Source organism: Macrobrachium rosenbergii, chromosome 56 (assembly GCF_040412425.1).
Source record: "Macrobrachium rosenbergii isolate ZJJX-2024 chromosome 56, ASM4041242v1, whole genome shotgun sequence".
Taxonomy (NCBI): Eukaryota; Metazoa; Arthropoda; class Malacostraca; order Decapoda; family Palaemonidae; genus Macrobrachium; species Macrobrachium rosenbergii.
Genome location: NC_089796.1, coordinates 2,390,001 through 2,405,000, shown reverse-complemented (window position 1 = coordinate 2,405,000; position 15,000 = coordinate 2,390,001). Strand labels below are relative to the sequence as shown.

The 15,000-nt window shown below is 34.2% G+C and overlaps 1 long non-coding RNA gene across 1 annotated transcript in view; it reads right to left on the bottom strand.

Moving 5' to 3' along the window:
• LOC136836413 (uncharacterized) overlaps nucleotides 1–15,000 on the bottom strand; it is a 325,756-nt gene that overhangs the window by 310,021 nt on the left and 735 nt on the right. The gene's annotated exons all lie outside the window — the stretch shown is intronic.

Genomic DNA, 15,000 nt, shown 5'->3' with positions numbered 1-15,000 from the left:
GCAAATTCTCTCGGGTGGGTAAATCGATGGAGGCGCATTAATTCCGGAGAGCGTCTAGTCCCTTAAAACTTCGATTGAGATAAGCATAATCGTCTGAGGTATTTGTTCTGGGGAGGCGTTTGTGAATTCTGCAAATTTCTATAAAGAAAACTGGGACGGTTCTTGAATCTTTCTCGTGCTTCCATACTCTTTTGAGAAGTAGATATGGAAAGGAATTAGTTGGAGGGGGGCTATATATCAGTACTGTGGAGCTTCTTCTTGAGTTTTCTCATTCAAGAGAATAATATTTATTGAGTGGTCGAAATATCAAACTCAAAATTTATCCTTGATATTCTGTCCATAGATCAACTTTGCTTAACTAATCCAGCCTTCCCTATGTCATTAAAGTTTTGCATAAACATAAGTCATGTTTAAGCAATATCCAACACCGTTTCATCTTTCTATCTACGTCTTATAACTGGTTCTTTGCAGCGTCCCTTCGGCCCCTAGCTGCAACCCCTTTCCTTCCTTTTACTGTACCTCCAATCATATTCTCTTTATTCCATCTTCCTATCCACCCTCTCCTAACAATTGTTTCAAAGTGCAACAGCGAGGTTTTCCTCTTGTTACACCTTTCGAACCTACCTGCTCTCAATTTCCTTTACCAGTGCTGAATCACCTCACAGGACCCAGCGCTTGGCCTTTGACCTCAACTCTGTATTCCATTCCATTCCTATAACTGGATAAGTTTGTTCATCCTTACACCTTCACAGCCATCATGGTTTAAATAATGATAAACCTTTTGGTTTAAATTTCTTATTTGGATAAGCTCAGTATACATTTCTATCTTACCTCCTTTCACATCTGTAGGGTGAGAGTACTGAGCAGATGGAGTGGTACAGGTACTTGAAGAGGAAGGGACTTAGCGTCCAGGAAGGGAATGAGTGTATGCAAGCAACGTGGAAGTGGATGGCACTGTTTGTGTTTTGTGGCTCGACGTGCCACTGATGACAAATCTGTGCCGGTTTATGAAGCAGCAAACATTATGTCAGTTTTCTACATATGGAGCCGTTCTCGATCCAACAGTTCAAACTTGGACATGACAGTAACCCACAGCCTGCGTTTCCTCAGAGCCCACTCCTGTAAGCAAATTTCTGAGATGTATGCTAGAATTGCATCAGCCCCGGTTTTTTTTTGCCATGCCCTTAAGGTTAGGTTAGGTTGGGTTGGGTTAGGTTAGTACCGCCTACTGATTTGGGTGTGGGAGCACAATGAGATTATTTTCAAGAAAATTCCATGGTTAGCTTTTAAGATATGGCGTCCCGCTTTTTTCAGGGAAAGGCCCCGGTACTCGGTCGCATCTCGGGAAAATGTCTCCCGTAATAAAAACTGCATAATCCTTGTAAAAGTTCCTGCAAGAAAAGGCTAAGTGTTGATGTAACTGATACCACGAGAAGATAGCTATCACAAATGACATTAATTAATAATTACAATAATTGAGAAATGAATCCGCAATAGTGCCACTGCTCGTGCTATAATTGCTTATCAGGGGCATGATATGACTTCAAACACCCCAGCATTATCAAGGCGTTCAGATGGTTAAGCCTTCTCAGAGGACAATGGAATTACTGTACAAAGCCTCAAGACAATCAGTCGCTGATAAGATTGTCTGTATAATTTCTAATAGCTTTTAATTATGGTGTTTTTGTTTGTTGTTCTTTAAGGCTTCGCGTTCTTATTTTATAAGTTTTATTTTTGTTTGTCTGTCGTGCTTTTAGGTTTCATATTTTTAACTCGATAGCTTTTCTTTTTTCTTTTGTTTCCGTTTGTCGTGCTTTTAGGTTTCACGTTCTTACTTGATAGCTTTTAAATAATTTTGTTTTTGTTTGTCGTGCTTTTAGGTTTAGCTTTTAATTTTTACGTTTGTTTATCTCCCTTTTAGTTTTGAAATGTTTACATTGAATTTTAATTTTTGTCGTGCTTAGGTTGAAAATTTAAAATAAATTAAATAATAATGACAGCAATACGTTAATTGTTTTTTTTAAAAAAAAAAATTTAGCCGCATTTTTATACGTTTACTATTATTATTTCTCACGAAATCAAACCTTCAGGTTTTAGCTCATTCTCGCGGATGAGAAAAAAACAATCAGGCCACCTAATTACTCAGTCCCCAACTTTTTAGCTTCAAGAACATTCCTTCTCTTGCCAAAACTAATAGTGACCCGTTATTTCGAAATCCAATCTAACCAGGTCTATATCTAGCATCTGATTTTAATCATGGTTAAATGGCTTATCTCTAGGTTTGGGTATTCCTCTAATCTTTGGTTTCTCTGGTACGAAAGTAGGTCATGAATCAAATTCTTTGATGTTATTCAATTTGTTTTTGTTTTTTGTAATTCAGGTGTGAAAATGTTAAGAATTAGTAGCCAAACGTCAGGTGAGTGAATGTGATGAAAAAAAATTATCTAAACCTTTTGGAATATATAATTTATATTTTCTCTGTCAGTCTGTCTGACACACACACACACTCTCTCTCTCTCTCTCTCTCTCTCTCTCTCTCTCTCTCTCTCTCTCTCTCTCTCTCTCTATATATATATATATATATATATATATATATATATATATATATATATATATATATATATATATATTTCATTTCCTTTCATTCTACGAAATCGTCCTTTGGCAAATTATCTACATCTCTTACTAAATCTTATTATCTCATCTTTGCTTTAACCTCTTCTTCGTCGAACACTAACTACCCCTTTGTTTTTTTAGTATCTATTTTACCATTCCTACATCTTCACCCACTTCATCTCCTTTTCCTAATCTGCCTCTTATTTTCATACTTCTCCATTTATCCCAAGGCGTTATTTTTTATACTGTTTCCCCTCCGTTTTTGTAATACATGTTCGATTAATCTTTGCCTTCGTCTTTTACCTAATTTCTTTTATCAATTTGCCAATATCGTTATCATTATTCTTTTTTTTCTGCTAGTTTCTCCAAGTAGTCAAAGACTGTGATTATTCTTTAATTATTTTTGAATTATTTTGTAATTATTTTTTTCTCGTTGCCTCTTTGAGTAATCTCCAGAGGCGTTTTTTTGTTCCTCTTTATCACTGTGTCCAATCTTTTAGTTTTGTTTCTTCTTTTATTCTTGACTTTGTATTTTAGTTTTCCTTTCCTTATCATTCACTTAGCGTTCACTCCCCTATTACTTTTTTATCATATTTTTGCCTTTTCTCTGCTTTCTAGTTCTCTCATTTAATCTATATATCCTTCCTGAAAAAAAGTAAGCTCACTTTCTATCTTATGTTTCCCTTTTCTTTGCTTTCTATTTTTCTCATTTAATCTACATATCCTTCTTGAAGAAAAGAGAACTCCCTTACTTTCTCTGTGTCTGTGTGTTTGATTTTTAATTTTTAATCTAGTTTACATATCCTTTCTATAAAGAAACTCACCTACTTTCTCTCTATCAGTCTGTCTGTCTGTCTGTCAAAACGGATCCTTTGATCATCTAGTTGGATTCACTTTCATTTGCTTTCTAGTTTTTAATCTAATTTGCATATCCTTTCTGATGAAAAACTCACCTACTTTCTCTCTGTCTGTCTGTCCATCTATCTGTCACTTATCTAGAAGGATTCACTTTCCTTTGCTTTCAAGTTTTTAATCTAATTCACATATATTTTCTGATAAAAAACTCAGAAAGAAGCGATTAGTTATTAGAAAAAGAAAAATGATAAATTAACAAATTAATGAATAAGTAGATAAAAACGTGAGTATAAATTAGGCTACCCAAGAGAAGCAGCGGAAGCTATAGAACCTTCGGTACTTTTTATCGCTATGTTAATTGTTTGTCGGAGTTGGGAAAAGGGTCGATTATGACCAGACTGTGTTTTGGGGAACCGATTTGATTAGGCTCTAATAATGACGGGGGAGAAGTTTGAGAAGTAGAGGTAGGAGGAGGAAGAGGAGGAGGAGGAGGAGGAGGAGGAGGAGGAGGAGGAGGAGGGAGGAGGAGGAGGAGGAGGAGGAGGAGGAGGAGGAGGAGGAGGAGGAGGAGGAGGAGGAGGAGGGTGTAAAGGAGGAAGGAGGTTGCTTTTCTGTTTGCAGGTAAAGCATATATGGTCATACCTAGGTAAAAATGGTTTTGTACTTTTCAACAGTAACAGGTGGTCATAAAATAAATATAAATATTTAGATATATTTATATTTAATTTATTTCTCAATATATTTAAATATTTCAATATGTTTATATTTAATCTTTTCATCTTTTTACCAGTTGTATATCTGAGAAGAGAACACTTATGATCCTACTGAGATAAGATCATTTTGGTTCTTAATCAGACAGAAAAGAAAGTGGATCATTCTTTTGAGATAAACTTTCATTTTTAGGAAATACCTTTCCTGATCGTTTTGACAGTAACAAAAACTTCGCTATTAAAACTTCAGTGAAGCTTCAGAACTTCAAGTTATAGTTGGTTCAAGGTAATGAATAATCCTCAGTAATCTTACTAGGAAGATTCACTATAAATAAATCATACTCAATAATCCTATTAGAAACATTCATTTTCCCCACCAACAACATCTCTTACTAAAAGCTTTCACCACCTATAAATCTTCTCAGTAATCTTACTACAGTAGAAACGATCACTCTCACTAACAACTCTCGTACTAAAAATTTTAACTACCTGTAAATCTTACTAAATAATCTTACTAGAAACGATCAGTTTTACTAAAAATTTCTTACCAAAAGCTTTCACTACCAATAAATCTTACTCACTAATCTTATTATAAACGACAAATCTCATACTACAAGCTTTCACTTCCTATAAATCTTACTCGATAATCTTACTTTCACCAACAACATCTACTAATAGCTTTCTATACCAGTAAATCTTACTCAGTAATCTTATTATAAACGACGAATCTCATGCTACAAGCTTTCACTTCCTGCAGATCTTACTCGATGATCTTACTTTTACCAACAACAACTCTTACTAAAACCTTTCACTACCAATAACTCTTACCCAGTAATCTTACTAAAAACTCTCACTTTCCCCAACAACAGCTCTTACTAAAACCTTTCACTACCTATAAATCTTACCCAATTAATGACCTTCAACAATATGACGACCGAAAGTTTTCACTACCAATAAATCTTACACATTAATACTACAAACTTACGATTTCCCCACAAACAAATTCTTTTACCAAAACCTTCAACTACCAATAAATCTTACGTAATCAATGACCTTCAACAACGTGACGACTAAAGGCTTTCACTAGAAATAAATCTTACTCAATAATCTTACTAGATCACTTTCACTGCCACCAACTCTTACTAAAACCTTTCACTATCTATAAATCTTACCTAATCAATGACCTTCAAAAACGTGACGACTAAAGGCTTTCACTAAAAATAAATCTTACTCAATAATCCTACTAGTTCGCTTTCACTACCACCAACTCTTACTAAAACCTTTCACTACCTATAAATCTTCAGCAATCAATAACTTCGAACAATGTGGCGACAAAAAGCTTTCACTAGCAATAAACTCTAAGCCGTGATTCATACCCCCATAATCTTAAAAGCAACTTTCACTAGCCATAAATCTTAGACAAAGAATACTTAAGCAATCAATATATTCCCCCGTGGTTCCTCGTTCGTTCCCACTCATCAAAAGTGCTTGTGGCAGGCAGGTACGGACTGTCAAAATTTGCAGCTGAGTCAACGGAGATAAGCCCCACTCTTTATTAGCTTAGAGAGAGAGAGAGAGAGAGAGAGAGAGAGAGAGAGAGAGAGAGAGAGAGAGAGAGAGAGAGACATTTATTCTGTCATGGCCTCTTTGGTTTTCAATCGCTCCTATCTGTCCGCAGTTTTATCACTTCCCATTTTATGGAGGAAGGGTTTCCTTCCAATATTCTTTGCTTGGTGGAGAAGATCGTGGAATCTCGACTTCGGTTCGTGTGAAGAGTGTCTATAAGTCTGCCTGTTTGTTTATTTATGTATTTGTATAGATATATTGATCTAGAATAGATTGAAGTTGGTTTTGTTGTATATATATATATATATATACATTGTATATATATATATATATATATATATATACTGTATATATGTAAATATATATACATTATATATATATATATATATATATATATATATATATGTATATATATATATATATATATATATATATATATATATATATATATATATATATATATATAGAGAGAGAGAGAGAGAGAGAGAGAGAGAGAGAGAGAGAGAGAGAGAGAGAGAGAGAGAGAGAGAGAGAGAGAGAGAGTCCTAGTTCATATTTTGGCAGTTTGTATTGTCAGACCTCTCAGACACAATATAATCTCTCTCTCTCTCTCTCTCTCTCTCTCTCTCTCTCTCTCTCTCTCTCTCTCTCTCTTGAATTAGCCTAATCTTCATTAACCATGTCTCTCTGTTCCCCAAAGACCCCAAACTTGATTAAACGAGAAATAAAACAAGAAACGCCAAAACCTTCATTCAAATTCACAAGATGAAACTGTGCTTGAAACTTGTTTGTTTCAAACAGACTGCCCTGAGAGAGAGAGAGAGAGAGAGAGAGAGAGAGAGAGAGAGAGAGAGAGAGAGAGAGAGAGAGAGAGAGAGAGAGGTCAGCTAAATATATAGTGAAGTTCATTGGTACTTATTCTCGGGTTATATGACCTTTCCAGGAAAGAGCGTGTGCATATTTCATGGGTTGGCATCGTCTGCACAACATACGGAATCCACTCAAGCAACAAATTTTATTGTGTATACGTACGTATTTGCATATGTATATGTATATGTATATATATACATACATATATATATGCATATATATACATACAAACATATATATATATATATATATATATATATATATATATATATATATATATATATATATATATATATATATATATATATATATATATATATATATATATATATATATATATATATATATATATATATATATATATATATATATATATATATATATATATATATATATATATATATGGATGAGTGTAACAAAGTGGTGGAGCACCAGACTAGCATTTGTAAGTTCGGGGTTCGAATCCCGTCTCGCCACCGACAAGTCGACCCAGAAGTGACTGGATACAAGCTCCCACAGGGGTCAAGAAAAAAGGTCTTGTGGGATGCAACCTCATCCCTAGAAACTTGTGAAGAATCGTAAGGCTCCACCCTTCCAGTGAAATATGTACATAATAGGTAGCCCAGTGCCATGGAGTTCAACCAGGGTATAGAAGGGCATGAGGCTTGCAACCCCATCCTATTGACTTGCTGAGAATCTGGCATTCCAATGAAAAGGCATATAGTTGAATGGGTTTGTGTTTTATCATCATTATGATAAAATGATGAATATATATATATATATATATTATATATTTTTACCAGGTACCAAGCGCTTTCGTGTATACACTTCTTCGGGGTACAAAGTAAAATAAACACGACTGTTAATAGTAACTTTAATAAGAAATTAAAAAGTGTTTTAAAAGGAAATGACTAATCAAACACACACACTTTACGTATATGTATGGTCTTATTAAAACACACAAGTTTGGTAATCCGCCCAATAATCAGTTCTGTTGGTAGCGTTTATATAAACTGTCTAAATGGTTGGTTATATATTGTCGGAAACATATCCCAATCGCATATAAAGAATAATACAGATTTTGTTGAAAAATTAGTAATTCTATAAATTACGACTTTAAAATGGTCAGTTTTGATGTAACTTCTTTATTTACCAATGTCCCAGTTGACGATTTATTGGCCTTTTATCTGACGAATTAACAAGGCATATTTCATAGCGTCTGACAAAATTTTAGAATTGATAAAATTATGTGTTACAGGATTGCAAGTTTGTTTTTCTTATACCTTCAAAAGTTTGGGATCTAGTAGCAACCTATATATAGTTTTTAATAAAAAACCAAGGGGTTCTTTGGTTTCGATACGTTGATGACATATTCTGTGTTTGGCCCATGAAAAAACAGTTTTTGGACAAGGTAAATCAAATTAAATTCACCGTTGAACGGAAAATAATTGTTTATTACCATTTTTAAATAAATAATAGAACTTTTGAATTTGATGTTTTGAACCTACCAACGTCTGTTTTATTCCACTATTATTCAGATCACCACGTTAATGTAAAACCTCAGTTTTTGTAGCATGTTTTTAAGGGTCATTCAGCGGAATTCTTAGACTCGGAATTTTGGAAATTTGACGTAGGAATTATGTTAAAATAAAAGGTTTGACAAAAAGAAAGTGAAACATTTTTATTCCAATAACAATAGGAGCCTTTGGAGAGAGAAAATATTTGACACTTCCATATAACGTAAATCTTTGTTTCATTAAAAATTACTGAAAATTTTCAAGATAATGTTTACAAGAATTCAGGGACACTTCAGAATATCATTGTTCGTAAGTCAAAACAAATTAATGGCTGTATTTGATTCCTTGTGCTGGCCAGTAATAAATACCTTGGGGGTAAAAATAATTATAATAAAACCATCGTTTGGAACGGCCAATTGACAAGTGCTTTATTTGTACATCTGAATGATTTTCCCATTTCTGGCTGGCAAAAAATCTGAGATAATTTTTGTAACCACATTGTTAAGAGAAAAAAGAATCTGCCTTTAAGCATTTTCGACAATCAACTTATGAAAACGGTCTTTTTAAATTAGATAGTTACCTTGTTCATAAAATTGTAGGGAAGTACAATGTTACCCAATAGCCTGTTCTAACTTGTTTCAGTTAATATTTTTAAAGTATTTTTGTTTGAAATGGGCAATTTGACTTCCCTAGTGATTGCATTCAGTAATGATGTTTTTGTTATAACAATCTTTGTTTTGGAAGTTTTCTTGTTTATGTCTATCTTTATTTATTTTTCTATTTTGTTTAATTGTCTTTCAGTGGGAAACAGATTTCAGTTTACTTTTGCTGAAATTATCAGGTTTCTTTATATCTTCTGATTTCTCTATTTATGAAGTCTATATATAAAATAAAAATATTTTATGGTGTTTAATTATTAAAACAAGGCCTGTAAATAAGCTAATTATAGACAGGATATTCTTATGCCAATCTAGTATATAATATAATGAAAACCAACTGCCCACGACCAAAAAAGTCAAATATTAAGATGAATAAATGGATTTCCAAAATAAATAATAGAATTTATAGAATTTCAATAGAATTTATTCCAGAGACCAAGCACTGGGATCAGGGTCATTCAGGCGGAAAAAGAAAAGTTTCACGGTTCCTGAAGTAAATAGAAATGCCTGCAGTGCACACGAAGTCCACTGATGGGGAAAAGTGCCAGTAAAACCACATTTATACGACAAATTGCCATCTGAATACCTTCCCATTCTGGCGGGCATAAAATCATATCGTTCTTGAAAAAGTCACGATTCGACCTAGGAAAAAATAGAAATAGCGCCTGAAATCTTTATAGGTCAATATTTATAATGGATAAAGAAATGGGCCATTATTTGATAACAAGCGTTTTGGAAGGCGTTCTATTTTGTTTAATTGTCGCAGCGGGAAGAAACAGATTTCTGTTTATTTGAAAATCAGGTTTCTTTGAATCTTTATATATATATATATATACCAAAAATATTTTATGGTGTTTGATTATAAAACAAGGCCTATAAATATTTATAGAGATCAGGAAATAGGAAAAGTATATTATGAATAAATAGAAATCCTGAATCTTTATATCAATATTTATAGATATAAAGGCAAAGGAAAGTCATATTGCTGAATAAATAGAAATCCTGAATCTTTATATGTACATATTTATATAGATCAGGAATGGCAAAGGAAAGTCACGATTTCTGAATAAATAGAAATCCTGAATCTTTATATGTCAATATTTTTATAGATAAAGAAATAAAGAAAATCACGATTTCTATAAATAGAAATCCTGAATATATATATATATATATATATATATATATATATATATATATATATATATATATATATATATATATATATATATATATATATATATATATATATATATATATATATATATATATATATATATATATATATATATATACACATACATATATATGTATATATATTTATATATATATATATATATACATATATATACATATATAAAGATTTAGGATTTCATATTTATTCAGAAATCGTGACTTTTCTTTACCTTCCTGATCTCTATAAATATTTACAGGCCTTGTTTTATTAATTAAGCACAGACGAAACTATATTTTGTTTTTCGAGAGTTCAGAAACATACCTGTAATTATACACAGACAAAAATTATACCTGGCACACTGAGAGTTCAGAAATGTGCGTGTAATTTCTCCTCTTAATTTTTACCCATGTCATTTACGTCTGTACATTCACGACATGTATTTCAGATTGAACAAGAGCATCCGGTGACAACAAACCTCCGTCAAGGCTGGACAGTCAAAATTGGTACAATGGACAGTCAAAATTGGTACAATGGACAGTCAAAATTGGTACAATGGACAGTCAAAATTGGTACAATGGACATTCAAAATTGGTACAATGGACAGTCAAAATTGGTACAAAATAGATTTTGATGGCTTACTTATGTCATACACTGTACTTGCTTATTTCTGAAACATCTTGAGTTTATGTAGTGAGTATCAGAAGATTAGCATTATATTATTTTATTGTTTTTTTATCATTTTTACATCGTAACCAATGACCCCTTTCAATGGGTACATAAACAAGAAAAAATGCGCCGAAGTTTCTTCGGCACAATCGAGTTTTCTGTGCAGCACATAATCAAGGCCACCGAAAATAGATCTATCTTTCGGTGGTTTCTGTATAATGCTGCATGAGCGGCGGCCCATGAAAATTTAACCATGGCCAGGTGGTGGCCTATCCTGTATCGTTGCCAGGAGCACGGTTATGGCTAACTTTAACCTTTAATAAAATCAAAACTACTAAGGCTAGAGGGCTGCAATTTGGTATGTTTGATGATTGGAGGATGGATGATCAACGTACCAATTTGCAGCCCTCTAGCCTCAGTAGTTTTTAAGATCTGAGGGCGGACAGATTAAAGTCCCGAAGGACAGACAAAGCCGGCACAATAGTTTTCTTTACAGAAAACTAAAAATTCACTTATTCCAAACGAACTTTGACCTTCTGAACCTAAAGCTATGCAAGGTTAATCACCTTCCGGCGTTGGGCATTCGAAGAATAAAGTCATGAAGGATGGAATTCCTTTTTGAATGAAGCTTCTTTGATGCTGTTATGTTCTGAAATGAGTTACTAGTGAAATGTCTCACCGTAATTTTACTTATTGTTGTGATTCTTCACTTTTCTGGGTAATTTGGATTGATACTACGAAGTGACAAAGGACTGTTAACACATACACTACACACACATACAAATATATACTCATACACACACATACATACATATATATATACATATATATATATATATATATATATATATATATATATATATATATATATATATATATATATATCTTGTTACCTATATCCTCTTAGAGTTATGCAGACAAATATATAGAGAGACACACACATACAGTATAGAGAGAGAGAGAGATAACTGCAATCCCTTTCCGTATTATTTCCATGGTAGAGCGAATTGGATATTAAATGAAATTTGTAGCTTAATGTTTGTGTATAAAAAAATATCACGGTGATGGTAAAATTTTACGAGGAATATATATATATATATATATATATATATATATATATATATATATATATATATATATGTGTGTGTGTATGTGTGTGTGTATATATATGTGTGTGTGTGTGTGTGTGTGGTTGAGTGAGTACATGTATGTGTATGATAAATGACCTTGTATAAATTTCAGCAAAGCACTATAACTGAATTTATTTAAGACAGCATCGTGTAGCTCATCCTACACGAGAACGATAATCGTAAAAGACGATTATTCCTTGTAAAATAAAAGTATACAACCAACAAACTCAAAAAAAAAAAAAAAACAGCCGAATCAGAATCACAGAACATTACAACAAAAACAAAAGACGAATCAGAATCACAGGAATCATTCATCTCCCAACCTCTTAAACTCTCCCACACTTTTGTTTTCCCACACCAGGCATTGTCATAAGTAACAACCAGATGATATTTATCCCAGGACACTGGTACCATTGGCAGCACCAGAAAGGAGGCTCCCCCCCCCACCTCCTTCTCTCATTTCCCCCTACCCTCCCTTTCCAGGCCGTTTGTGATGATCTGTGTTAATTGGGCTGTGTTGCAGGACATCGCCATTATTGACGAGATAAGCAAGCGAGAGAGAGAGAGAGAGAGAGAGAGAGAGAGAGAGAGAGAGAGAGAGAGAAAGAGGAGAGAGAGGAGGAGGGAGGAGATTGAGAGGAGGAGGAGGAGGAGAGAGAGGAGGAGGAGGAGGAGGAGGAGAGAGGAGGAGAGGAGGGGAGATTAGAGAGAGAGAGAGAGAGAGAGAGAGAGAGAGAGAGAGAGAGAGAGAGAGAGAGAGAGAGAGAGAGAGAGAGATCAGGCGATTAAGAGAGAGAGAGAGAGAGAGAGAGATCAGGCGATTAAGAAAGAGAGAGAGAGAGATCAGGGGAGTGAGAGAGAGAGAGAGAGAGAGATCAGGAAACAGAGAGAGAGATCAGGAGATTACGAGAGAGAGAGAGAGAGAGAGAGAGAGAGAGAGAGAGAGAGAGAGGTGGGGGCGGCTGAGGATTGCCACAGTCTGAAAACGACGTTAGGAACCCTTTATCAACACCCCATCAACACACAAACACACACACACACACACACACACACACACGCACTTTCCAGGAATCCGCGGCCAAGTTGCCCTGATAAGTTGTCTTTTCGCAAACGGGAGAATGGAGGTACACGTTGGGTTAATGAGGGTCCACTATTTTGTTTTGTTCCATTTTGTAAACTTCGTTAGAATTCCGGGCAATGGCGAGAGATGGGTTGGTAAAGATGGTAACGAACGAAATTGATACTGGAATAGAGTAAGCTTCAGCCACTGGTCTTTTGTTTATTAGTTTTAATTAACTTGATGTTAATGGTTACAGGTTTCAGTTTATATATATATATATATATATATATATATATATATATATATATATATATATATATATATATATATATATATAGTAGAGCTGCGCATATCGTTTACTTAGGTGCAAAGTTAGACCTAACGTAAACGTCCTCCGTTTTCGTTACTTACGTTTTCTTTATTAGATATTCATATGGGTAACTACGTTGTATTCAATGTTGCAGGGAACACGTATTTAATTGGCAGCGTGACTTCGTATCTCTTTAGCAGTCAACAGAATTATTATAGATACTAACACTGTGCAAAACGAGTAGCCTATACAGATTCGGAAAGTAAGCATTATAGAAGAAAGCAGTGTCCTTTTCAAATATAACTGGAGATGGTCGAAGTGTAGCCTACCTCCTGACGATAGTCTCAATCATAATAACCTATTCCCAAGGACACAGAAACCTGAGGCTTTAAACATCCAAACAGAAAAGGAGAAATATTGAAAAGGTGATCAAATTATATGACGGATTAGTACTAACATTATCTCTGTAGATACTAGGGGCCTTATGCACAATGCTTAGTTTTCTATTAGTATTTGATGATATGTTTTCAAGGTGCTGATTTAACAGATAGCTTGGCGTCGAAGGTAGCTCCAGGTATCTTCAATAAATCACTAGATTCTCAAAATACCCTAACATGTCCCGAAAGAAAACAATTACTGCGTATCTAGCAATGACCACAATTAACAAAGGTCTCAGACCACCACCTTGCGTAATACCAGACATGATAAGCCAGTGCTCATTGGAATACCTTGTGAAACTCTATAAACTGGATTATGTCGCAAAGTTTATACAAGTTGTATGGCTAACCATGTTGACAGAAGTCCTAAAATCAGCTGAAACATTCCCAATGCCAAGAGTCTCTTGACCAAAACTAATTAGATATAAATGAACATCAGAATTACTAATTGTTTCTTGTAAGCATCCTACGTTATGTGCGCAAAAGATTGAGAAGAAGCTTGGAATGTCTATAAAAGTGAAGGTTGGAATACATGAAAGAATTATTGAACCAACACTCCTTAATGGAAGTGAAGTGTGGGTGCTGAGTGTGAATGAAAGACAGAAGGTTAAAGTTGTAGAGACATTGAATTATTTGCATAGTATATTCTGCACAAAATAAATTAAAAAGGAGAGAAACGCAGTATAGATGAAATGATGGCTCAAGAGTATTGTAAAGTGGTTCGGCTATTTGGAAAGAATGGAGGAATGGTTGGCGAAGACTATATGGTTCAAAAGTATTGGGTGGGGGATTATAGCCTGGTGAACACTATTCACTTCAAATGTACTGGGAAGAAGGAAAAGGATAAGAACTAAAAATGGTTGAACAGAGAAGGTATTTGAAAGGAAGGACATAAACATCTTAAGACGCAGGACAGTGCCTGCAAGATAAAAATGAATGGTACATGAGTTAAAGGTTCTGACGTCCTACTGATGAGCATTCTATGGATGAGAGAAAGCAGCCGATGTTATAGAAGTCTTGTATATATGTATATAGAAGTTTCTCGCATAATTCAGCATTCAAAACAAGAATGTATTGGTGAACACTGTCTCATACTTTCTCAGGAGCCAAGCACAATTAGAGAAAAAGGCTTAATGTTGGAAGAAAGTTATGTGCATACATTACGTGTATGCATAAAAATACATGTATATTCATATATATATATCAGCATGTTTGTATGTATATTGTGCATGTGCGTTTGTGTGCATGGATGCATGTACAGGGGCATAGACTGGCAATACAATTACCAATTCATGTTTGTTGTGTAAGGAAAATAACAATGCTGAAATATAATTAAATGGAACTACCTCTTTAGTATGCAACTGTAAATGAGAGAGAGAGAGAGAAGAGAGAGAGAGAGAGAGAGAGAGAGAGAGAGAGAGAGAGAGAGA